The sequence below is a fragment of the Saccopteryx bilineata genome, chromosome 7 (assembly GCF_036850765.1).
Source record: "Saccopteryx bilineata isolate mSacBil1 chromosome 7, mSacBil1_pri_phased_curated, whole genome shotgun sequence".
NCBI lineage: Eukaryota > Metazoa > Chordata > Mammalia > Chiroptera > Emballonuridae > Saccopteryx > Saccopteryx bilineata.
Window position 1 is genome coordinate 1,462,194 of NC_089496.1, and position 24,974 is coordinate 1,487,167.

The following is a 24,974-nucleotide window of genomic DNA, read 5'->3' on the forward strand; positions in this document are numbered from 1 at the left end:
GGAGATGTAAAGGAGAAAGGAAGAAACTAATATAGAGGGAGAAAAGAAAGAGAGAGAGAGAAAAAAAGAGGGAACCACTAAAAGAAGAAAAAAGAAAGGAGAGAGAGAGAGAGAGTTAAGGGTTTTGGAGTGCAACCCTCATAGAGAGAAAGGAAGAGAAGAGAAATGATAATGGGAGATGTAACACTTATGGGTAGTGTAGTTCAAGGAGAGGAGAGAGTAAGACCAATAGAGAGTTAATCGGCCAAATTGGAGGAGGAAAAAAAAGTATCAAGAATGAAGATAAGAGAAACAAACGAACAAATATAATAAAATGGGATAGGTTATAAAGTCTGCAGATTATTCTTGATTTTGAGAGGTTATCTTCTTGCTTTTTCTTTTCTCTCCCTCTTCCTGGTCGGTGACTCTGTACCCCGGGTTCTGCCCCTTTGGCACGCTCAGGTAGAGGTTTGCAGTTGATAAGTCTCTATGGCAATGTCATGTATTGTGCTTTATTCTCGTTGGGAGTCGAGGCTCATTAGCATTTATAGGCTCCGACAGTGAGAGAGTCTGTGTTCCTGGAGCCTTTCTCCTAGTCTTTCCTTCCTCAATTAGTAGCCTGATAGTCCAGGTATGGGGTTGCTGCTGCCTCTGCCTGGATAGTAAGAGGCTCAAATTGCTGGCAACTCCCCACTCTTTTTCCACTCAGCACAGGGCTCTGGGTAAGGCTCAGTCAGTCAGAGCTGCTAGCATAATCAGGCGGGCTTTCCGCCCACTCGAAGACCTCTGGCTCTGCCACTCTATCCGGTAACACAAGCGGGCGCCCACTTCCGGGGCGCTTGGAGGAAACTCTCACTCACTGTCTGCAACCAGGATATCCGGCCAGCAGTCTCACGCTCTGAGTGAAACCCCCAACCGCAGGGAAAAGTTGCAGTGTTGGAATTGAGTCTCGCTCCGTCCCCGTGTGCGGCTTTTGCAAGGCGCTGGGGCGGCCCGAGATTCTGCTTTGGCCCACACAAAGGCCCCTGACTCTGCCCCTCTGTGCGATAACACGGGCGCGCACTGCCGAGGCACTCGGAGGAATCGCTCACTCCTTATCTGCGCTCGCAAACCAGGATATGAGGCCGGCCGTGGTTCCCTCTGAGTGAAACAGCCTCCAGCACGGAAAATCTCCACCGTTGGGATTAGTTCTCACTCCCTCCCGTGTGTGGCTTTCCCAGGGCGCTGGGGCTGCCCAGAGACTCTGTCCTCGGCCCACAGAAAGGCCTCTGACCCTGCCTCTCCGTGGGGCAACACGGGCACCCACTTCCGCGGCTTAGGAAGAAATCTCTCTTCCACTAACTGCGCACCGACCAGGAGACCGGGTAAAATGGCCGCTCCGCTTGTCTTTCTTTGTTTGGGTTTGGCGCGAGTGTTAGCTTGTATTGCCCGGGTTGCCACAGGATCAGATTTTCCTCGGCTTGGATCTCTGAGCCACAGCCTGGTTCGGCCGTTTTTGCTGCGGGGGCCTGGATCTATTCACCCCCTTTGCCCGCCTCAGTTTCTATATTCACAATTACCAGAGAAAGCCACCCTGTTTAGGTTAGTGAGGAAGGCGGAGCATTTCTTCCTCCCTATTTCCTTTGGGGTTTGGTTATATATTTAGCCAATTTTTCAATCAATCATACCTTTAGGTGTATTGCGAAGAATCTGGAAGCTCCAAGTATAGGTTTTTCTGTTTCTGGTTGAAAATCTTGTTGAGTTTTGGGGGAGATTTATCGGTATCGCTTCCTACTCCACCATTACTCTGACGTCATCCTCCTATACTAGTGAATTCTATCAAACATTCAAAGAAGACTTGGTTCCTATTCTATTCAAAGTCTTCCAAAAAATTGAAGAAGAAGCAATACTTCCAAACACATTTTATGAGGCCAACATAACCCTCATACCAAAACCAGGCAAGGATGGCACAAAGAAAGAAAACTACAGACTAATATCTCTAATGAATACAGATGCTAAAATACTAAACAAAATACTGGCAAATCGAATACAACAATATATTAAAAAAATAATACATCATGATCAAGTGGGATTCATCCCAGAATCTCAAGGATGGTTCAACATACGTAAAACGGTTAACGTAATACACCATATCAACAAAACAAAGAACAAAAACCACATGATCTTATCAATAGACGCAGAAAAGGCTTTCGATAAAATACAACACAATTTTATGTTTAAGACTCTCAACAAAATGGGTATAGAAGGAAAATATCTCAACATGATAAAGGCCATATATGATAAACCATCAGCCAACATCATATTAAATGGCGTAAAACTGAGGACTTTCCACCTTAAATCAGGAACAAGACAGGGTTGTCCACTCTCTCCACTCTTATTTAACGTGGTGCTAGAAGTTCTGGCCAGAGCAATCAGACAAGACAAAGAAATAAAAGGCATCCATATCGGAAAAGAAGAAGTAAAGGTATCACTTTTTGCTGATTATATGATCCTATACATCGAAAACCCAAAGGACTCCACAAAAAAATTACTAGAAACAATAAACCAATACAGTAAGGTCGCAGGATACAAAATCAACATACAAAAGTCCATAGCCTTTCTATATGCCAACAATGAAATATTAGAAAACGAACTCAAAAAAAAAAAATAATCCCCTTCACGATTGCAACAAAAAAAAATAAAATACCTAGGAATAAACATAACAAAGAATGTAAAGGACCTATATAACGAAAACTACAAGACATTGCTAAGAGAAATAGAAAAAGACACAATGAGATGGAAAAATATTCCTTGTTCTTGGATAGGAAGAATAAATATAATTAAAATGGCCATATTACCCAAAGTAATATATAAATTTAATGCAATTCCCATCAAAATTCCTATGACATTTTTTAAAGAAATGGAACAAAAAATCATCAGATTTATATGGAACTATAAAAAACCCCGAATAGCTAAAGCAATCCTAAGGAAAAAGAATGAAGCTGGGGGCATTACAATACCTGACTTTAAACTATATTATAGGGCCACAATAATCAAAACTGTATGGTACTGGCGGAAAAATAGACACTCAGACCAATGGAACAGAATAGAAAGCCCAGAAATAAAACCACATATATATGGTCAAATAATCTTTGATAAGGGGGCCAACAACGCAAAATGGAGAAAAGAAAGCCTCTTCAACAAATGGTGTTGGAAAAACTGGAAAGCCACATGCAAAAGAATGAAACTCGACTACAGCCTGTCCCCGTGTACTAAAATTAATTCAAAATGGATCAAAGACCTAAATATAAGGTCTGAAACAATAAAGTACATAGAAGAAGACATAGGTACTAAACTTAGACCTGGGTTTTAAAGAACATTTTATGAACTTGACTCCAATGGCAAGAGAAGTGAAGGCAAAGATAAATGAATGGGACTACATCAGAATAAAAAGTTTTTGCTCAGCAAGAGAAACCGATACCAAAATAAACAGACAGCCAACTAAATGGGAACTGATATTTTCAAACAATAGCTCAGATAAGGGCCTAATATCCAAAATTTACAAAGAACTCATAAAACTCAACAACAAACAAACAAACAATCCAATAAAAAAATGGGAAGAGGACATGAACAGACACTTCTCCCAGGAAGAAATACAAATGGCCAACAGATATATGAAAAGATGCTCAGCTTCTTTAGTTATTAGAGAAATGCAAATCAAAACTACAATGAGATACCACCTCACCCCTGTTAGATTAGCTATTATCAACAAGACGGGTAATAGCAAGTGTTGGAGAGGCTGTGGAGAAAAAGGAACCCTCATACACTGTTGGTGGGAATGTAAAATAGTACAACCATTATGGAGGAAAGTATGGTGGTTCCTCAAAAAACTGCAAATAGAACTACCTTATGACCCAGCAATCCCTCTACTGGGTATATACCCCAAAACCTCAGAATCATTGATACGTAAAGACACATGTAGCCCTATGTTCATTGCAGCACTGTTCACAGTGGCCAAGACATGGAAACAACCAAAAAGCCCTTCAATAGAAGACTGGATAAAGAAGATGTGGCACATATACACTATGGAATACTACTCAGCCTTAAGAAATGATGACATCAGATCATTTACAGCAAAATGGTGGGATCTTGATAACATCATACGGAGTGAAATAAGTAAATCAGAAAAAAACAAGAACTACATGATTCCATACATTGGTGGAATATAAAAACGAGACTAAGAGACATGGACAAGAGAGTGGTGGTTACCAGGGGTGGGGGGAGGGAGGACGCAGGAGGGAGGGAGGGAGAGAGTTAGGGGGAGGGGGAGGGGCACAGAGAAAACTAGACAGAGGGTGACGGAGGACAATCTGACTCTGGGTGAGGGGTATGCAACATAATTTAATGACAAGATAACCTAGACATGTTTTCTTTGAATATATGTACCCTGAAATATTAATGTCATCCCATTAACATTAATAAAAATTTATAAAAAAACAAAAAACAAAACAGGAGTTCTAAAACTGAGCGTATAAAGAAGATACCACATCAAGACAGTAGGGAGGCATAGATAGGTGATCGGAAAAACTGCAAAGATTGTGGCTGCTTGAAAGGGAGGGCTGCTGGAGTTCCAGACATTTCTCTTAAAGGGCCGTGTACAGAGTACTCTCTTGCTCTGAGATCCAGCATGGGGTATCAACTCAAAAGGTACCAGGAACATCTGGGGAGGAACTGAATTGTCAGGCTTCACGGAGAGGACTTGTGGAGCATTTTTCTCCCAGACAAAAGCGCTGTATAAGCAGGTGGATGCCATATCTGAGTCTTCATCACCTGTAGATGATTCTAAAACCTCTCAAAGGTTCACAAACTCTGGACAAGCAGCATCAGGTCTTGACATGTCCTGTACTTCCTGATAAGCAGCCCAAGCCAGGCATAATGGCAGCCACATCAGTTCACAGCTTGGACTTTTCCAGGCAACTCCATGCCCAGCACAAGTGGAGACTATCTTTAGATTACTTTCTATCCCATACTGGGTAAGCCTGGGTAGGGTACAGATAGTGGTCAACCTTGGCCTACGCCAAAAAACAGAGGTAACCAACAGACCCAGTGGCCAGCATCAGACCACACCACAGAACCACCCAATCACCTCTACCAATGACACACAGAAAGGGCAGACTCAGCATACATCAGAACCTCATTAAAGTGAATTCTATTCCACAGGGTCAGCCTCGGAAAGCCAGCTCCTTTGCTATAGTCATGGTCAGTCCTCACAACCAATTAGCCTGAGAGTTAATTCCTCCCATTGATGTACCAACAGCTATCAAGGCTAAGTTACAACAGGAGGTACATACAACCAACAAAAGAGACACACCTGAAACACTTTACTCAGATGACCAGGAATACTGTGCCACTAGGCCCTACAAGACATCTTTTACATAAGGCCACTTCACCCACCAAGACTGGGGGACATAGGAGCTCTACATAATACATAGAAATAAATGCAGGGAGGCAGCCAAAATGAGGAGAAAAATAAACATGTCCTAAATAAAAGAACAGAACAAAACTTTATAACAGAACTAAACAAAATGGAGATAAGCAATCCACCAGATGTAGACTTCAAAACACTGGTGATAAGAATGCTCAGTGATCTCAGTGAGAACTTCAATGAAGAGATAGAAAACATAAAAATGGGGATAGAGCCCTGGCCGGTTGGCTCAGTGGTAGAGCGTCGGCCTGGCGTGTGGAAGTCCTGGGTTCAATTCCCGGCCAGGGCACACAGGAGAAGTGCCCATTTGCTTCTCCACCCCTCCCCATCTCCTTCCTCTCTGTCTCTCTCTTCCCCTCCAGCAGCCGAGGCTCCACTGGAGCAAAGATGGCCTTGGCCTCTGCCTCAGGCGCTACAGTAGCTCTGGTCGCGGCAGAGCGACGCCCCGGAGGGGCAGAGCATCGCCCCCTGGTGGGCGTGCCGGGTGGATCCCGGTGGGGCGCATGCGGGAGTCTGTCTCTCCCGCTTTCTAGCTTCAGAAAAATACAAAAAAAAAAAAAATGGGCATAGAGCCCTGGCTGGTTAACTCAGTGATAGAGCGTCGGCCCGGTGTGTGGAAGTCCTGGGCTCATTTTCTGGCCAGGGCACACAGTAGAAGCGTCCATCTGCTTCTCCACCCCTTCCCCCTCCTTCCTCTTTGTCTCTGTCTTCCCCTCCCGCATCCAAGGCTCCATTGGAGTAAAGTTGGCCTGGGCACTGAGGATGGCTCCATGGCCTCTGCCTCAGGTGCTAGAATGGCTCCAGTTGCAGCAGAGCAACACCCCAGAGGGGCTGAGCATCACCCCCTAGTGGGCATGCCAGGTGGATCCTGGTCAGTCACATGTAGGAGTCTGTCTGTCTGCCTCCCCCCTGCTTCTCACTTCGGAAAAATACAAAAAAAAAATGGGGATAGAAAACATAAAAAAGAACCAGTCACAAATGAATACAGTAAAAGAAATAAAAAATATATTAAAGGCAATCAACAGTAGATTCAATGAAGCAGAAGAATTGAATCTGTGATTTGGGAGATAGGGTAGCAGAAAACACCCAATCAGAACAGCAGAAAGAAAAAAAAATCCACAAAATTGAGAAAAATTTAAGGGACCTCTGTGACAACATTAAGTATACCAACATTAGCATTATAGGGGTACCAGTAGGAGAAGGAAGAGAGCAGAGAATTGAAAATCTATTTGAAAAAATAATGGAAAACTTTTCTAACGTGGCAGAGGAAATAGACATAGAAGCCCAGGAAGTGCAGAGAGCTGTTTCATTACTTTGAAATGTGTTTATATCTTTTAATTCTACTTAAGATATACTTTGTCCAATATTAATATAGCCATGTCACTTTTATTTTGGTTAATATTTATAGGGGAGATTAATTTTCAATGTTTTACTTTAAAGCTATACGTGTGCATTCATAGCATATGCCTGCATTTTATTTTTATCCAGTATAACAAGTCTTGTATTTTAAGAAAGTTGAGCCCATTTACACTATATATAATCACTAATTTAGCTCCCTTAAGTGTGCCATTTTGATATGTACACTTTTCATCCTATTGATTATTTATTCTTTATTTCTCGTTTTACTTTTTTTGTATTTATCAATTTATCATTCATCATGATTATTTCATTTTGAAGTACTTTAAGATTTTAATTTTCCTTACAATACTTTTTAGTTGTTACATTAATGATTACAATGTATTTTTGTTTCCTGAAAATGCAAAATATAGTCATTTAATTTCATTTCCCCCCTTCAAATTTTTGTGTTAATCTTGCCATATATTTCAGTTATATAGACTTCTATGTATTTGTTCCATACATTATAAATCCCGCAAAACATTATATATTTTTGTTTTAATAGTTAATATATACTTATATTTACCTAAATACATTCTTTTGCAATGTTTCCTGAAGTCCTGTGTTTCAATGAAATAATTTTCTATCAACCTGAAGAAGTACGTTTAGTATTTCTTATAGTGCAAGTCTGCCTGCAAAAAATTCCCAGTTTTTATTTTTCTAAAAATATCTTTATTTTATCTATTTTTAAAAATAATTTTGAGAGTTATAGAATTCTAGATTAACAGTATTTTTTTATTGATTTTTAGATAGGGGGAGAAGGGGGGGAGAAGCAGGAAGCATCCACTCGGATGCTTCCCATATGTGCCTGGACCCAGTAAGCCTAGGGTTTCAAACTCGTGACTTCAGCATTCCAGGTTAATGCTTTATCCACTGTGCCACCACAGGACAGGCGGAGCAGTATTTTTCCTTTCAACACTTCATATATGACAGTCTATTTTCTTTTTGTTTCCATATTTTCCTATTGAAGAGTCAACTGTCAATCCTAGGTTTTATTTTTTCTTCCTAAAGATATGTACCCCTGTCCCATTTTATATACTTTTTAAATGTTTTCTTTGCTTTGTTTTTTAATAATGTGCCTGACTGTGGCTTTATTTGTGTTTATTCATTCTAATGTTCATACATGTTTGGGTTTTTTTCAGAGACAGAGAGAGAGTCAGAGAGAGGGATAGATAGGGACAAACGGACAGGAAAGGAGAGAGATGAGAGCATCAATCATCAGTTTTTTGTTGTGACACCTTAGTTGTTCATTGATTGCTTTCTCATATGTGCCTTGACTGTGGGCATGCAGCAGACTGAGTAATTCCTTGCTCAAGCCAGCGACCTTGGGTCCAAGCTGGTGAGCTTTGCTCAAACCAGATGAGCCCGCACTCAAGCTGGTGACCTCGGGGTCTCGAACCTGGGTCCTCCGCATCCCAGTCCAACGCTCTACCCACTGCACCACTGCCTGGTCAGGCTGTTCATACATGTTTTTAAAATCTTAAACATTAGACATTTTTATTGAGTTTTGAAAAATTCCTGACCAGTGTATTTTACATATTTAACTATTCTGTTTCTTCTCCAGGACTCTGACTACACATATGTAAGACTGTTTCACTGAATCTTATATTTCCTTTATAATTTTTTTCTTTTTAAAAATCTTTTATTAGCATTAATTTGTGTGCCTTTTATTATTGTGCCTTCAGTGAATTAAATGATCTATCCTGCTATTTCTAATTTGTTATTGAAACCATGAAATACTTAATTTCAATTTTTATACTTTTAGGTATAGAATTTCAACCTGACTCATAAATTTTAGGTTTCTGATGCAAATTTCCATTCTTTCCTTTACTTATTATATATATCATTCATGGCTATTTTGAATCCCTGTCAGACAATAACTTTGATATTGGAACACCTGAATATCTGTTTCTGTTCCTTGTGTTTATTTTGGTTTCTGTTGACTTTGTTCTCTTTTTGCAACCCTTGTATATTTTGAATAAACACTGAACACTGTGGACACCAAGTTAAGTATCAAGTTTTCTTTGCCAGTCAGATGTAGTGCTGGTGGGTTCTCTTGATCTCTTAGATGGGTACTTTTGGTCTTTGGTAGGGCTGTGCCCTTCCTCTTTAGGTGAGGCTTATGGACTCTCAACTCAAAGGTTGAGATTTCACAAAGCCCCTCTAATTTGGAATATGCTATTTCTTGTTTTCCAAAACTATTTATTTTTCTCTTTAGTCCTCAACTGTTGTTAGTATTTTTTTTCTTGGAGATTCTACCTATTTATCATGTGAGAATAATTTGGAACCATATTTGGGGGCTCCCACTTTTGGACTGCCTTCTTTCTTGAATTTTCCTCTTCACCTCCACCTTCTCTGGCAGCCTTGAATGCTGATATTTGTCTCTTCCATGAAGCAAGACCCCTTCTTCTTAATTTAGCTCTGTTCCTTTATGCTAATGCAAACTGGAGATAGTTTATAAAGAAAAACATTCATTTGAAGTACTGTACGTCCTTTAAGGGTCTTAGCTCCTCAATATGCTGTTTGCTTTAGTTTCTCTCAGGGAGTTTAAACAGTTATTTTTTTATATTTTATTCAAGATTATAATTGTTTAAAGTGTGAGCATTTCTCCAACATAGCTTATAATTGGAATTGATGGTTATTATTTTTAAGCTACATATAAGCATTCATTATTTGCCAGGTATATTATTTAGGGATTTAAGTGTATTATCTCATTTAATCCTTACAGTAGTCTTTTATTCTCACTTTTGTAGACAAAGAAACCAAAACTTAGAAAAGGTAATTAACTAGCCTACTTCACACAGTAAGTATGATGTAGATGGAGGAGAGAAAGAGATGGGGAGAGTTTGTCTCAGGTTATTTATTACACAGAACACTGCGGCTTGCTTTAGTGTTCTTCTGACTGATGATGCCTGATCTTCATATTCTTATTTTATTTCTGGTTAGAAACTGAGCTCTATAATCTTTACTGGTAATGTGAAATAACAGTAAGAAAATAAGAAGAACTTTTTTATTATGTTCTCAAAACTTTATTTTAAAGCACTTCTGAAGAAACAATGTCTGTAATACCAACTGTTTTGCAGCTTTAATTGGTACTTGAAGAAATTTTCATATAAGTCAATAAATTTTAAACCATTTTCTTGTTTTCTGAAGTTCATTAATTGAGGCTAGAACACATGATACAAATATAAACAAATTGAGTTGTTTTAAATAATGAGAAATTGAACCTCACTATAACTTTGAATATAAAAGAAAATACTAAGTAAAAAAGTCTGAAAGAACATATGAAAATAAGTGGTAACATGTTACTTTGTTCCAGGTACTGTACTCATTTTACTGGTTTGATCCTCAGACCACCTCTCTGACGCAGGTTGTCTTATTTATTTTTTTTTACTTCTATCACAAATTTAAACTTTTTAAAAATATTTTACTAATTTTTGAAAATATCATTTCCCATTTAGTTGGCTGTCTGTTTATTTTGATATCAGTTTCTCTTGCTGAGCAAAAACTTTTTATTCTAATGTAGTCCCATTCATTTATCTTTGCCTTCACTTCTCTTGCCATTGGAGTCAGGTTCATAAAATGCTCTTTAAAACCCAGGTCCATGAGTTTAGTACCTATGTCTTCTTCTATGTACTTTATTGTTCTGTACTTATACACTATGGAATACTACTCAGCCATAAGAAATGATGACATCAGACCATTTACAGCAAAATGGTGGGATCTTGATAACATTATACAGAGTGAAATAAGTAAATCAGAAAAAAACAAGAACTACCATAAAGTACAGGTCTTATATTTAGGTCTTTGATCCATTTTGAGTTAATTTTAGTACACGGGGACAGGCTGTAGTTGAGTTTCATTCTTTTGCATGTGGCTTTCCAGTTTTCCCAACACCATTTGTTGAAGAGGCTTTCTTTTCTCCATTGTGTGTTGTTGGCCCCTTTATCAAAGATTATTTGACCATATATATGTGGTTTTATTTCTGGGCTTTCTATTCTGTTCCATTGGTCTGAGTGTCTATTTTTCTGCCAATACCATGCTGTTTTGATTATCATGGCCCTATAATATAGTTTAAAGTCAGGTATTGTAATGCCCCCAGCTTCATTCTTTTTCCTTAGGATTGCTTTGGCTATTTGGGTTTTTTTATAGTTCCATATAAATGTGATGATTTTTGTTCCATTTCTTTAAAAAATGTCATAGGAATTTTGATAGGAATTGCATTAAATTTATATATTGCTTTGGGTAATATGGCCATTTTAATTATATTTATTCTTCCTATCCAAGAAAAACTAAATGGGAAATGATATTTTCAAACAACAGCTCAGATAAGGGCCTAATATCCAAAATTTACAAAGAACTCATAAAACTCAACAACAAACAAACAAACAATCCAATAAAAAAATGGGAAGAGGACATGAACAGACACTTCTCCCAGGAAGAAATACAAATGGCCAAAAGATATGTGAAAAGATGCTCAGCTTCATTAGTTATTAGAGAAATGCAAATCAAAACTACAATGAGATACCACCTCACCCCTGTTAGATTAGCTAGTATCAACAAGACGGGTAATAGCAAATGTTGGAGAGGCTGCGGAGAAAAGGGAACTCTCATCCACTGTTGGTGGGACTGTAAAGTAGTACAACCATTATGGAGGAAAGTATGGTGGTTCCTCAAAAAACTGCAAATAGAACTACCTTATGACCCAGCAATCCCTCTACTGGGTATATACCCCACAACCTCAGAAACATTGATATGTAAAGACACATGTAGCCCCATGTTCATTGCAGCACTGTTCACAGTGGCCAAGACATGGAAACAACCAAAAAGCCCTTCAATAGAAGACTGGATGAAGAAGATGTGGCACATATACACTATGGAATACTACTCAGCCATAAGAAATGATGACATCAGATCATTTACAGCAAAATGGTGGGATCTTGATAACATTATACGGAGTGAAATAAGTAAATCAGAAAAAAACAAGAACTACATGATTCCATACATTGGTGGAACATAAAAACGAGACTAAGAGACATGGACAAAAGTGTGGTGGTTACCAGGGCTGGGGGGAGGGAGGACGCAGGAGGGAGGGAGGGAGAGAGTTAGGGGAAAGGGGAGGGGCACAGAGAAAACTAGACAGAGGGTGACGGAGGACAATCTGACTCTGGGCAAGGGGTATGCAACACAATTTAATGACAAGATAACCTAGACATGTTTTCTTTGAATATATGTACTCTGATTTATTAATGTCATCCCATTAACATTAATAAAAATTTATTAAAAAAATATTTTACTGATTTTTAGAGAGAGATGGAGAGAGAGAGAGAAAGAGAGAGAGAGAAATAGGGGAGAGAAGTGGGAAGCATCAACTCATAGTAGTTGCTTCCTCTACGTGCCTTGACTCGGCAAGCCAAGGGTTTCCAACCTGTGACCTCAGCATTCCAGGATGACGCTTTATCCACTGCACCACCACAGGCTAACTGCAATTTTTTTCCCTTAATTGAGAAGGGGAGAGGCAGAGAGACAGACCCCTGCATGTTTCCCCACCAGGATCTACACTGCAAGTCCCTGGGAGGGGGGGTGCTCTGCCCATCTGGGGCTGTTGCTTGTTGTAAAGTCAGTACTCGTGACCACCATCACAACCGCCTGGCCCATGCAGGTTCAGGTTTGATTTGGACAGATGGTAATGAAACAACAGAGCCAAGAACTGGTGAGCCATTAGCTTTAATCCTAGCTTGCACCCGGCGGGTGAGAAATACACACAGTGGGAAAACATTTCCCTTTCCATTCAGGGCTCCAAGTCTCCTAGCATCAAAGGTTTCTACCTCACCAGCCTTATTCACCTCTGTTCCCCATCTCTTTCTCTCTGTACAAACTCTGCACAAACTGGCTTCTCCTTTAGCACTCCGCCATCTTGGCTGCTGCTTCTTTCCTCTGCGTGTCCTCTCTCTGCTCTCCACCAGGTTGTCTTGTTATTGCTGTTTTACAGATGTGGAAACTGAGGCTTACAGACTTCTAATAAATTGCCCAACATCATAAAACTAGAAAGTGGCAGAGGTGGGATTTAAAACAAGGCTTTGGGCTTCTTAATATTTTTTTTTAAATAATATATTTACTTTAGAGAGAGAAGGGAGAGAGAGAGAGAGAAAGAGCTGGAAAAAATGATCTGTTTCTGTTTCTGTATATACCCTGACCAGAGATCAAACTGGCAACATGTGCATATCCAGACAGTGCTCTGACCAACTAAGCCATCTGGCCAGGGCTTGCTATTCTTAATTTTATTGTACAGAAATAAAATATTTAGCAAAATATCAATTATCTTGAATTCCTGAAGACTAGAATATTATTATTAATTGATCCCCTGATTAGATTAATCACCATTATCATATTTTTATTTTAATACCAGTTAGAAAGTTTACGAAAAAAAAATCAGGCCACTTCACAATGTATTTCTCAGATAGTGATAAAAAGAAAGAATGGTAGCTGGATATAAATTTTCCAGGGAATTTAGGTAAGGTTTTTGGGGAAAAGAGAAAAATTATGGTTGTGGAGAATTGCTAGCTACATAAGTTGTGAATGTGAAAGAATATGAAAGAATCAAACAACTATTATTAGAAGCATAGACTGGTTACTATGTGATTGTTCATTAATTCATTTGTTCATTCTACATGCATTTATTTATTACACACTATGCATTCAAAGAAAACTGTTACTAAATGTTTAACATATGCCAAATGATATATTAAATAGTATGGGAAACATTATCACATTTGATACAGTGGCTCTCTGTGGAATATATCATTTTCACTTTCAGTTGAGGAAACCATGGCTTAGAGGGCTTTAATAATTTGTGCATTGTCAGGAAGCTAATGGTTGTGCAAGGAGCTGAGATTGGCTTTGAGCCCAGGACTGATTGACTGAAGAACAAGGTTATAATGTTATGGGGTGCTGATTCAGACACTGGGGAAAGACGATAAGCCATCTCAGGGAGGGGTAAGACAGAATATTGGACCACAAAGAGCTTTACAGTGTGGTAGAAGAGATAAGAGAACAACTATAAATTTAAAAGTATAGAGAATATGACACATAGCATAATTGAAATGCAATATTTAGGTCTTTAAAGGAGGGTGAGATTACTTCCAGCTGTGATAAAGAAAAAGGTGCTGACGTAATGATCTGAAGGATATCGTATGAACTATAACCCATGATTGTTTATTCATACAACAGCTATTGCAGCATCACTTCTGTGTTTGAAATAGGAATGGCTGCCCCCTCCTCTGAGTTACTAAGAACTTATCTGAACCTTTTTTTTTTTTTAAGACAATGTCACTTTCCATCTTGTATTGTGATTAAATATATACATGCTTTTTCTATGACCTCCTTCAAGGTGGAAACTAATTTCTTGGGCGAATCTGCACAGTGTCTGGCCTGCAACATAGCAGGTGCTTTTCAAAATCTCCTCTTCCTTGGTCTCAGTGACATCACCCACTCCTGAATGTCCCATCTCCTTGGACTCTCTTCAAACTCTTTCAGAAAGAAGGTAGGTATACTCAATGTTCAATCTACTGACATCTACCTTTCACACAGAACCTGTTGGACTTTATGCAGTATCACACTTCAGTGATACTCCACATGCTAATGCCTCCCAAATCAATAGATATATCTTCCAAGCTCTGGATTGCACAATTTGTACAATTGCCGTTGACATAAATCTCTGTTGGTGCATTCCTCAGGCACTCTGATGTCAACATGTCTCAACTGAACTTAGTATCTTCACCTCCTCCAGACCTCCAACTCTTCCTACACATTCCATTTCAGTGAATGTTATGGCACCCAGGTACCCAAGCCACTTGACCCCTCGCTCTTCTCCCTACTTACTGACATCAACTTGGTCACAAAGTTCCTTCACAGTGAGAAGACATTTCTTCAACTGCTTTTTTCCCATAAATCTACATGGCCAATATCTGAGTTCCTGCCTCACCATTTTCCATCCAGATTACTTCAGAGTCTCCTTGGCATCAGGCTTAGTCTCTTGTGATCCATTTTTCCAAATTGCTACCCAGAGTAACTGTTTAAATACAAATCTGAAAATGCCATTCTCTTTAGTATCTTGCCCCTTCAGTGCTCATTGGATAAAAATGAAATGCTCAGCATGGGAATTTAGGACAACTCTCTCCACTTCATCCCTTGCTTGACTCTACTTCAAACCAAAGTCCTCTGCATATTGACTTTGTGATTCACTGCTCCTCTTTTCACTGGAATATTAAACTTTCTTTGTTTGGCCAACTCAGCCTTCAAAAATAAGCTTAAGTCCCATCCTCTAGGAAGCCTTTATGACATTTCTTCTAGTCTTAATTAGGTATCCCTACTGCTAGAGAAACACTCTAGGCTTATCTCTATTATAGTTTTATCACACTGGGCCCTACTTTTCTTTTTTTTTACTTAATTATCTTATTTCCCTCATTTCTATATTTTGAGAGAAGGAACCTTGATTTCTATATACCACAATGACCAACTCATTCTCTGGTGCATTACAAGAACTCAATAAATGGTTGATGAATGAATAGATAAAGAATGCTTGATAGATAATTGAAAATATAGTCTGAGAAGAAAGAAATCACTGCTTTTAATGTGACGATATAACTTAGTTTAGTTTTGGGCATGCTGCATGATTTTCTACTTCTTAGAAATATGCCTTCAGTTTACTAATTTTCATCACTGCTCCACCAGAATTCTCCCAAAACAAAAAAATAATGCAAATGTAAATTAAAACACAATGCAAAACCATGGATAATAAGAAAATTTCCACTAAGTATGCACTAACCTGCATCCAATAGTCATGAATTTCTTTGTAATTTACTTATCTTTTGGGTACATAGACTTGCAACCCACACAAGCTGTGGGTTATTTAATATTGTGATGGCATGCACACACATTATATAAAATATAAATGCTATATCTACAGAATTATGACATGTATTACATTTTAGTTCTATTATGTTTTGTTTTTTGTGACTCCAGATACTTATATATATGAGATAGCTATAGATCACAAAAAAGCAAAAATATAATAGCATTAAAATGTGGTGCATATATATCATTTATCTATCTTTCTACCTTTATATTGGTTTTATGTTTTCTGCTCTATAAGTGCACTAGTTAAGTGTGAGAATTGTTTAACCACTCAGTGTGGTTACAGAAAAAATCCTGGATTTTTTTTCTTTCAATGATACTGGGCTCTTATGTTAGAATTAATGAATTAACCACTGAGTGTGAGTTTCTGGTATGAGCTGTAAACTTTCGACAGTGTCACTGATCTACATAGCTTTGTCAGGAACTGTGATTCTTCACTTTTGACACAGGGATTTGACTGTTAAACACCACCCACTTATTGCAAGAACTCTTTTTCTCAGGAATACAACCTAAGTTTTTGCTTTGAAATGCACAGCTAGTTCCATATTTAGTTTACCTTTGTCAGTGTTTCTAATGCTTGCTTAAATCATGGAGATGAAACATGAGAAGATAGAATTCAAAACAGAAAAACCCAAAGGTAAGATGTTATTCTAGCATTCAAATATATACCAATGAATTTAAAATATTTCTTCAGATATATATTAGTTATTGCTCATTGCTCCATTCATTCAGGCTAGCCAGATGCTAATGGCATAAATTTCCCACCCCACCCTACCTCCTGACCACCAAAACTTCCCTAAATTAAATAAAGGTGCTATTGGTAAATAATGTAAACACATTTTAAAAAAGCACATTTATTCCTAATGGATTTAGGGACACATTAGTGTCTTATTGTTTCTATTTAATGCCATTAATGTGACATGGCATAGAAAATATTCAGAGGAAAAGGAAATGCAAATCAGATATAGTATCTTTTACTTTTAGAAACTGATGATGAGATATTAGAACGATTCTAAATAGCTCTATTATCTTAGCCAGTGTGGCCATATCCTCTGACATAATGAACTGTGGTTCTCATAACTTCTGCTGAGAAACTTTCCACGATGGGGAGTTTGCCGTTACCAATTTTGTTATAGTTCCAATTATCATAAAATATTGTGAAGAGAAAATCATCCTGCTCCTGTGGGTCTGTGGTATTTCCTGCTACACAAATGCTATGAAAATTGTGCGGCTTTAAGATAAGGCTGCATGTTGAACTTACACTGTGGCTTCCACTAGAGAGCAGGAAGAGAGACGCTAGGAGAGAAGGAGTGTTTGCTTAGTTTCTCTTGATCTGAGCTGCCAAGTGCAATGGTCCATTATTGCTCACTACATACAGGCAGGCCAGGATTTAGGAACTGTGAGGGGTCATGGAGTGAGACCTATGAAATTGTCCTTGGCAGTTGAAGTGTAGCGTGCAGAATGGGAAGGGGATGGGAGCACAGACCTCCAAAGACCCCATTACTGCATTCTCTGTGATCATTCTTCCTACACAATCATTTTGTATTTAATAAAGTCTTATTGAAAGAGTTCACCTATCTAAATTACACTATAGACTACTAAGGAAAGAGGATTTGGTTCAATACTGTGTATTAAAGTGGGCTGTATTAAATTAGGAAGAGACAACTGCAAACCTGCATAATGGAGGCAGCTGGAGACTAGTAGTAAAGGACTTAGAGAAAGAGCGAGAGTGCAGCACTGCTCTGCTAGTTGTCTCGCCATCCAAAATTTATACTTTTAGAACTAAATCTTAGAGGTTGGTGTTTTGTATTATTAAAGTGGGCCATATTGTCCCAAGATTGTTCTTTACAACTTTACCATATGTTCCGTTCATTAAACTGATTCATCCTTCTGGAGATATTCTAAATAAATAAAGTGTTAAAATGTGTTATGCCAATTATGATACTCCTCCTAAATATTTTCTTCCATAATGACCTTGGTTTCTTCAGCAATTCTCATGCCTTGTGGTTCCTCTGTGCTTTATTATCATGGTTACTCATTTCTAGAATCTCATATGCCTTGTAAATTTTGTAGTATGAAAAACTGCTCAGCCTGACCTGTGGTGGCGCAGTGGATAAAGCGTCGACCTGGAAATGCTGAGGTCGCTGGTTTGAAAACCTGGGCTTGCCTGGTCAAGGCACATATGGGAGTTGATGCTTCCAGCTCCTCCCCACTTCTCTCTCTGTCTATCCTCTCTCTCTCTCTCTCTCTCTCTCTCTCTCTCTCTCTCCCTCTCCTCTCTAAAATGAATAAATAAATAAATAAATTTTAAAAACTGCTCAAAATACCAGCTGAGCACTGGGACACTGCAGAGCATGGAGGGACCACTGTCTTCCTTGTTCTACACATTAGATTTCCATACCATTCTATTTTTCTAGTTTTTGAAAAAATTGTGATAAAAAATATGATCAACTTACTGTGTGAGCAAAGATAAAGAGAGTAGGGTTCACATGAATATATTTTGTTTTAAATGTATGGCTTTGAGTAATACATTTGAGATTAATTTGTTTGTATTAGCCTGATCTAACCACCAAAGTTGCTTGATACCTATTTTTAGGTAATTTTGCTGCCTTCCTTGGCAAAATAAGTCAGTTGAATAATTAGATATGAACTTATCTGAATAGGTTTTGGGAGTAAGGAGCAAATAAAGTAGGAGTCATGGGACAGATAACTTAGGGAGAAGATCCAGTTCCTAACGGAGAGGCCAAAGGGATGGCTGCAGGAGAGTGGTGGAAGGGAGGGGCAGGGATGTAGAGTGCGCAACTGAGTCCATCAACCATTGTTTCCGTTTTCTTTCTTGTCTGCTGCAAACAATAAAAATATCTCTTTGCTTTTTAAAAATAGAGGCTGTTCAATGTGTCTAATATCATTTGCCCATATGGGTGCTGTATGATGTGGCTGCTTGTCTGTGAATTTCTCCTCCAATTCCTCGGGATAGCTCAGTGTGATCCTCCAACAACTGGGTCATCCATTTGGCGATATTAAACTTGCAGATAACTAAAAGTTGGGCCTTTTACACAGAAAATGCTAACAGGGAAGTTCCTTAATCCTGCATTGTTTCCACTTACCTTTTTTAAAGGCACAGTCCTTTATATTTAATGAAGAATATTTATGTGTATGTTTGTGTATATACTGTTATCTTTGTGACATAAATTATCACAATCTTTTAGACTCCAAATTAATTCATTTAAACATACTTGTTTCCACAAATTGATAACATCTATAGATATTACATGCCTGTCATCTATATATTTATCATTCTGGTGCTATAAAATGGTGAGCTAAGAGACTAGAATCCCATAGCAAATCACTACAGAGAGTGAAAGAATCAGAGGTTATGTGATACATTAATCAACATGACATGGGTCATTTATTCAGCCATTAATATGTACTTCTGGCCCATTATTTTTAGTCTATACCAATACATCTTACCTACAGTAATAGTATGAAACTTCCAAACGCCACATAAAATCAAGAAAATTATTTCTTATAAAATTTCAGAATTAGAAAGGAGTTTAAAAATCAAGTACCATATTCTCACCTTGGAGCAAATATCGATCTACTAACTACATTATACATTTAACTACATTTGTCTTACACTGCAAATATTCTACTCAAGAGCTCTGTATCACCTTCTAAGGTATCAAAATCTCCTTAAAGGTCTATTTTAGAAACAATGTTGGGATCACTACATATAGTTGTTTTTTAACACCTCTCTTTATGTCTTTGTTAGAAAAGTAGATAAATATTTGTCCATTTTCAGATTTTTCTCACCTCTCCTAATTGCTGTGATTTCTCAGAGATGATGTCTAGGATGCCATGATTATATCTCTAAATTCCTTCTAGACAGTAAATGAGCTGGGTGATGTGAAATCATTAACCTGTTGCATATTTCTTTAAGCACCGGCATCCCCTCCCCCATTAGCTATGAGTTGTCCTTCCAATGTGATGACTTGCTCTGACCGAGAAAGAGAAGCCATGTTAACATGACCTTCTCCACTTAGAGGACTGGGCATAGCCCATGCTCTTCTTCTTCATTTACAGTTCTTTTCACCTTCCTTAGCATTATTCATCAGTCTGAGTTGTTGCTGCTGTATTTCTGGTGCTGGTTTTGAAAGTCTGTGCCATGTTTTTTTATTCCGCTTGTAGTTCTGTGCTCTTCTTCCACCTTTTGTATATGACCTTTAGAGTGTTTTTTTTTCTTCTGTTTATAAAAGGAATCTTTACAAAATAAAAATTAAAAACCAGAGACCAGTGTAAGGACTAAAACAAAAAACAAAAGTCAACTGAAATTCCACCACCTTACATATATACTATGGAATACTACTCAGCCATAAGAAATGATGATATCAATCATTTACAACAGCGGTTCTCAACCTGTGGGTCGCGACCCCGGCGTGGGTAGAACGACCAAAACACAGGGGTCACCTAAAGCCATCGGAAATACATATTTTATTTAAAAATGTATAGTATAATAAATATGTATTTTCCAATGGCTTTAGGCAACCCCTGTGTTTTGGTCGTTCGACGCCCGCCGGGGTTGCGACCCACAGGTTGAGAACCGCTGATTTACAACAACATGGATGGACCTTGATAACATTATATTGAGTGAAATAAGTAAATCAGAAAAAACTAAAAACTATATGATTTTATATATAGGTGAGATATAAAACTGAGACTCAGAGACATGGACAAGAGTGTGGGGGTTACAGGGTGGGTGAGAGGGAGTAGAAGGAGGGGGTGGGAGGAGGGGAGGGGCACAAAGAAAACCAGATAGAAGGTGATGGAAGACAATTTGACTTTGTGTGATGGGTGTGCAACATAATCAATTGTCAAAATCACCTGGAGATGTTTTCTCTGAACATATATGTACCCTGATTTATTAATGTCACCCAATTAAAATTCATAATAATAATAAAAAAGAAATTCCACCACTTAGAAATAACAATCATTCATATTTTAACATATTATTTGTATGCACATACATTCTTTAGTTAGGTTCATATTTTTATCCTGCTTTTTTAATTTATAAGATTTTTCCATAGCATACAATATTTATATACAACATAGTTTTAATTGTTTCAAAATATTTTATTATGTATATTAGAATGCACTTATCAGTCTTTTTATTAGAAATATGAGCTCTTATAATATTTTGTTCTTACAAATAAAATTTTGTTGAATATTCTCATGCTTTAAAAAATCTCACCATATTATACAGTTCTGTATCCAACCACAATAATTTATTTTAATCATTTTTATTTTTCTTATGTAATTAAATTTGTAGTCATAATTTAATTTTAGAATTTCTTTGCTTTTGTTAGCCTTTTGTTTTTCATTTAAGAGAATGTCTACTATTTCTCTGAAATTTCAGAAAAAAAACTTTCTGAGATTAGTTTATTTATCTGGCTAAATGGCATATTTACCTGCTTCAAAGACATCCATCAATTCCCTAGTCAGTTCTTCCTTCTCAGCCAGACTTAAAATTACACCTAATGAAGTGTTAAGAGTTGATCTTAGCAATTCTCTTTTATGATATTCTTGTGTTCAGTGCTCTTCTAAAAGAGCAAATTGATAGCAGAGGGACACGTTTTATACAGGTTTAGTGACAAAACGTGCTTGACCTGAGCAGAAGATCAACAGACAAAAGAGAAATCTGTAGCTAAAAAGCATGGTTTGTTGAGGTCAGAGAAATTGAGTTTCTAAGATAATGGGAAGTAGAGTAATACTATAATTATGATCGGTCTCTCAGTTTTAAGCAGAACATTAGTTGGCAACTGGGTACCTAAGGTTCCAGGACAGCTTTCCTTGAAAGATTTATTTGTTAGGGTGTCAAGGCACCAAGTGGATTAATGCTCAAGCTAGGAATACTGTCCCAATTAGGGCTTTGGGTGGTAATCAGAGATATAAATGGGGAAATGCTAAATGGATTGGGGAAGACTCAAGAATCAGGCAGATGCCCAGCGCTCCAGCCAGTTATATCAACACTAGGCTTAGGGTTCCTGGTGTGTTTGAATTTAATACATAATCTGCCCCAATCAAGACTGGCTTAAAAGACTGCATGAGGCTGAGAATGCAGGTAGAAGATACTGATGCCTATTGTGGTGAAGGACTAGACTGGAGAAAAGGCAGGAATGACCAAAATCAAAGCATGACTGTACTAGATACGCTGATTTTGACCAAAAAAGTTTTCTAGCAGCTAAAAAGATGTTTAGACACTGTCTCTTTGAGATTACTTCACTTCTGATAAAAATCTATTAGAAAAGCTCTGTTCATATACTTCGTCTAAAGATATGGCCTACATTACTGTCCAACTCCCAATAGTGTTTTGGTTTCTTTTCTTCCATGCTTACCCAAGTAAATTTACTACTTTTCTACTGTTGTGTCTGTATTTTTAAGTGATGTTTGCATCCTCTTCAATGAGAAGCTAATGTCTGGCCCATTAAAAAAGTTTTTATTTTTAAATTTTCCTATTGATTTTTTTGGGGGGGAGAAATGATTCAACTCATTGTTCCACTTAATTGTTCCATTTAATTCTGCATTTATTGGTTGCTTCTCACATGTGCCATGACCAGGATCGAACCCACAACTTCAGTGCACCAGGTGTACACTCTATCCACTGAATCACCCAACCATGGCCTGGCCCATTTAAAATTTTTGTAACAAGGTATATATTTTACTTTACATATTTTTATCATTAGTTACACCATTGAAATTAGAATATACCTATGAGATTATATCTATCTCAAAACACAATTTACTATGTCTTTCTGCCTTGGTATATTGATTTGAGGATGTATTTTTCATACTCCCTACATCCTGCTGCTTTTTTTGTAGATACTTCCTTGATATTCCTCTTTGATTTTAGTTTTTCTTCATCATTATATAGTTTTATATACTAGTCAGTATTATGTTTTCATCAGGATATTTTTGTCCTCTTGAGATTTTTAGTCTAGAAATCTTGATTAGATAAGCAACAATTCTAACAGACATTTTTTCTTCAAGGTCCTTGTAAAATATATTTCACACCTTGCCAGAAGCTACATCGGATACTCTGGTAATCTTTACAGAATATCTTTGGCTTGGAATCATATAAACATATTGATGAAATTCATGTAGCTTCTGCTGAGAGCTTCAGCTTGAAAAAAAAAAACACCTAAGGCTAAAAGATTTTTTTTTCCAAATGGAACAATACAGTACACTCTTCTTTTGATATTTAAGAACTTATTTATTACTGCTTCTGTTTTTAATACTTATCTCTCATATCTTGCCCATTAAGCTAACAGAATAAAGATAGTTTTAGAATTTAAAAAAAATTAAATGCCATAATTTTTAAAAGTCTATATGATTTATTTTTGGTATTTTATCCTTGAACATATTTTAAAAGAAAAAAATATTCTGAGTCATCTAAATATATAAAAGAAATTAAGTCAGCCCTGGCTAGTTGGCTCAGTAGTAGAGCATTGGCCTGGCATGAGAGAATCCCAGGTTCGATTCCCAGCCAGGGCACACAGGAGAGGCACCCATCTGCTTCTTCACCCCTCCTCCTCTCCTTCTTCTCTGTCTCTCTCTTCCCCTCCTGCAGCCAAGGCTCCATTGGAGCAAAGTTTGCCCGGGTGCTGAGGATGGCTCTGTGGCCTTTGCCTCAGGCCCTAGAATGGCTCTGATTGCGGCAGAGTGATGCCCCAGATGGGCAGAGCATCGCCCCCTGGTGGGCATGCCGGGTGGATCCCGGTCAGGCACATGCAGGAGTCTGACTACCTCCCCGTTTCCAACTTCAAAAAAATTAAAAAATTTAAAAATATTTAAAAAAGATAAATAAAATATTTTCTTTAGTCAGAAAAAATCTTGACTTCTTTATTTTTTATTTAGATTTCCACACAAAATTAAGTAATGAAATGACTATAAATCAATACAATCATTATTTTATTTAGAATATATTTCTTTAGGCTAATGGTTTTGAAAAATTGACTACCATATTTCATCTTCATTCCTAACCCCATTTGCAAGCTCACCTGGGATATGTTAATCCCAATTCTTGTTGTCTATTGTTAGTACTGTTTTCTAGGTCCCCTGGTGGGATATTAGCTTTCACTTCCCTTGGATTTGGTTTTTTGGTTCTGAGCCTAAGATTACTTGAGTTTTTTCCTATTTGTTGTCTTGAGGATGCCAAATGAGGTAGACACAGAACATTCTGGAATTCAAGGTGTAGTAGTTTCCTTTAAAGACTTGTAACTGAGCATGGCTTACCAAATCTGGTCTGCTCAGGAGGTGGACTAGAGCTATAGATCCTACTTGAAGAAAGTAGTATCTTTCCAGAAAGTACTGCAGATAATCTATTTAGCAATGGTCAGACCACCTTGACAGGCTCCTAGTTTTCCAAGAAGCACTGAGGATGAAATACTTCATTGAAACAGAAATAGACACTGTAACTTTAGGAACTATTATAGAAACTTATGATATCCTAATTTGTATATAAAGATACAAGATAAGTAATATGTAGCCCCTTAGAGAGCTTACAATCTATTTACATAAAGAGAATATGAGTAGTCTACTATAATAGAAAACAATTATCATAATAAGAAGAGGTAGTAGGAAAGCAAGATGAGTCCTCAGCCTAGGGGCAGAGTCATAGTTCTAAGATGGCTTTCTATAGTAGGTAGTATATGAGTTGGGTCTAAACAAATGAATATGATTTAGTCAGTAACAGAAGGTAGGAAATCCTAAGCAGAAACCGTAGCCTGAGAAAAGCAATGGAGTCAAGAAATAACATAGCAGGCCTGACCTGTGGTGGTGCAGTGGGATAAAGCGTTGACCTGGAACACTGAAGTTGCCGGTTCAAAACCTTGGGCTTGCCTGGTCAAGGCACATATGGGAGTTGATGCTTCCTGCTCCTCTCCCTTCTCTCTCTCTCTACCCTCTCGCTAAAAATCAATCAATAAAATATTTTTTTTAAAAAAGAAGTAATATAGTATATGGGGAACAAAAGCAGTTCTGTGTTTTTATTTATTTATTTTATTTTTTTCAATTCTGTGTTTTTAGATGATACAATATGAAAAAAGGAATGAGAGGAATTGAAGTTGTAGATAGACTTAGGGTTTAGATCATTGAGAGTCTTGTGATCTATGTAAAGAAACTTGACTCAGCCTGTGGGTAATGGGAAACATCTTTTAGGTTTTTA

At 37.7% G+C, this 24,974-nt stretch overlaps 1 protein-coding gene across 3 annotated transcripts in view; it reads right to left on the minus strand.

Moving 5' to 3' along the window:
* Positions 1–24,974, minus strand: part of GRM3 (glutamate metabotropic receptor 3) — a 281,732-nt gene that overhangs the window by 216,692 nt on the left and 40,066 nt on the right. Inside the window, exon 2 of one of the 3 annotated variants that reach the window (XM_066240047.1) lies at positions 24,579–24,717. The exons of the other annotated variants lie outside the window; for them this stretch is intronic. The gene's annotated coding sequence lies outside the window, so the exon portion shown is untranslated. The remainder of the gene's footprint in view (positions 1–24,578; positions 24,718–24,974) is intronic. 3 annotated transcript variants of the gene reach the window in all.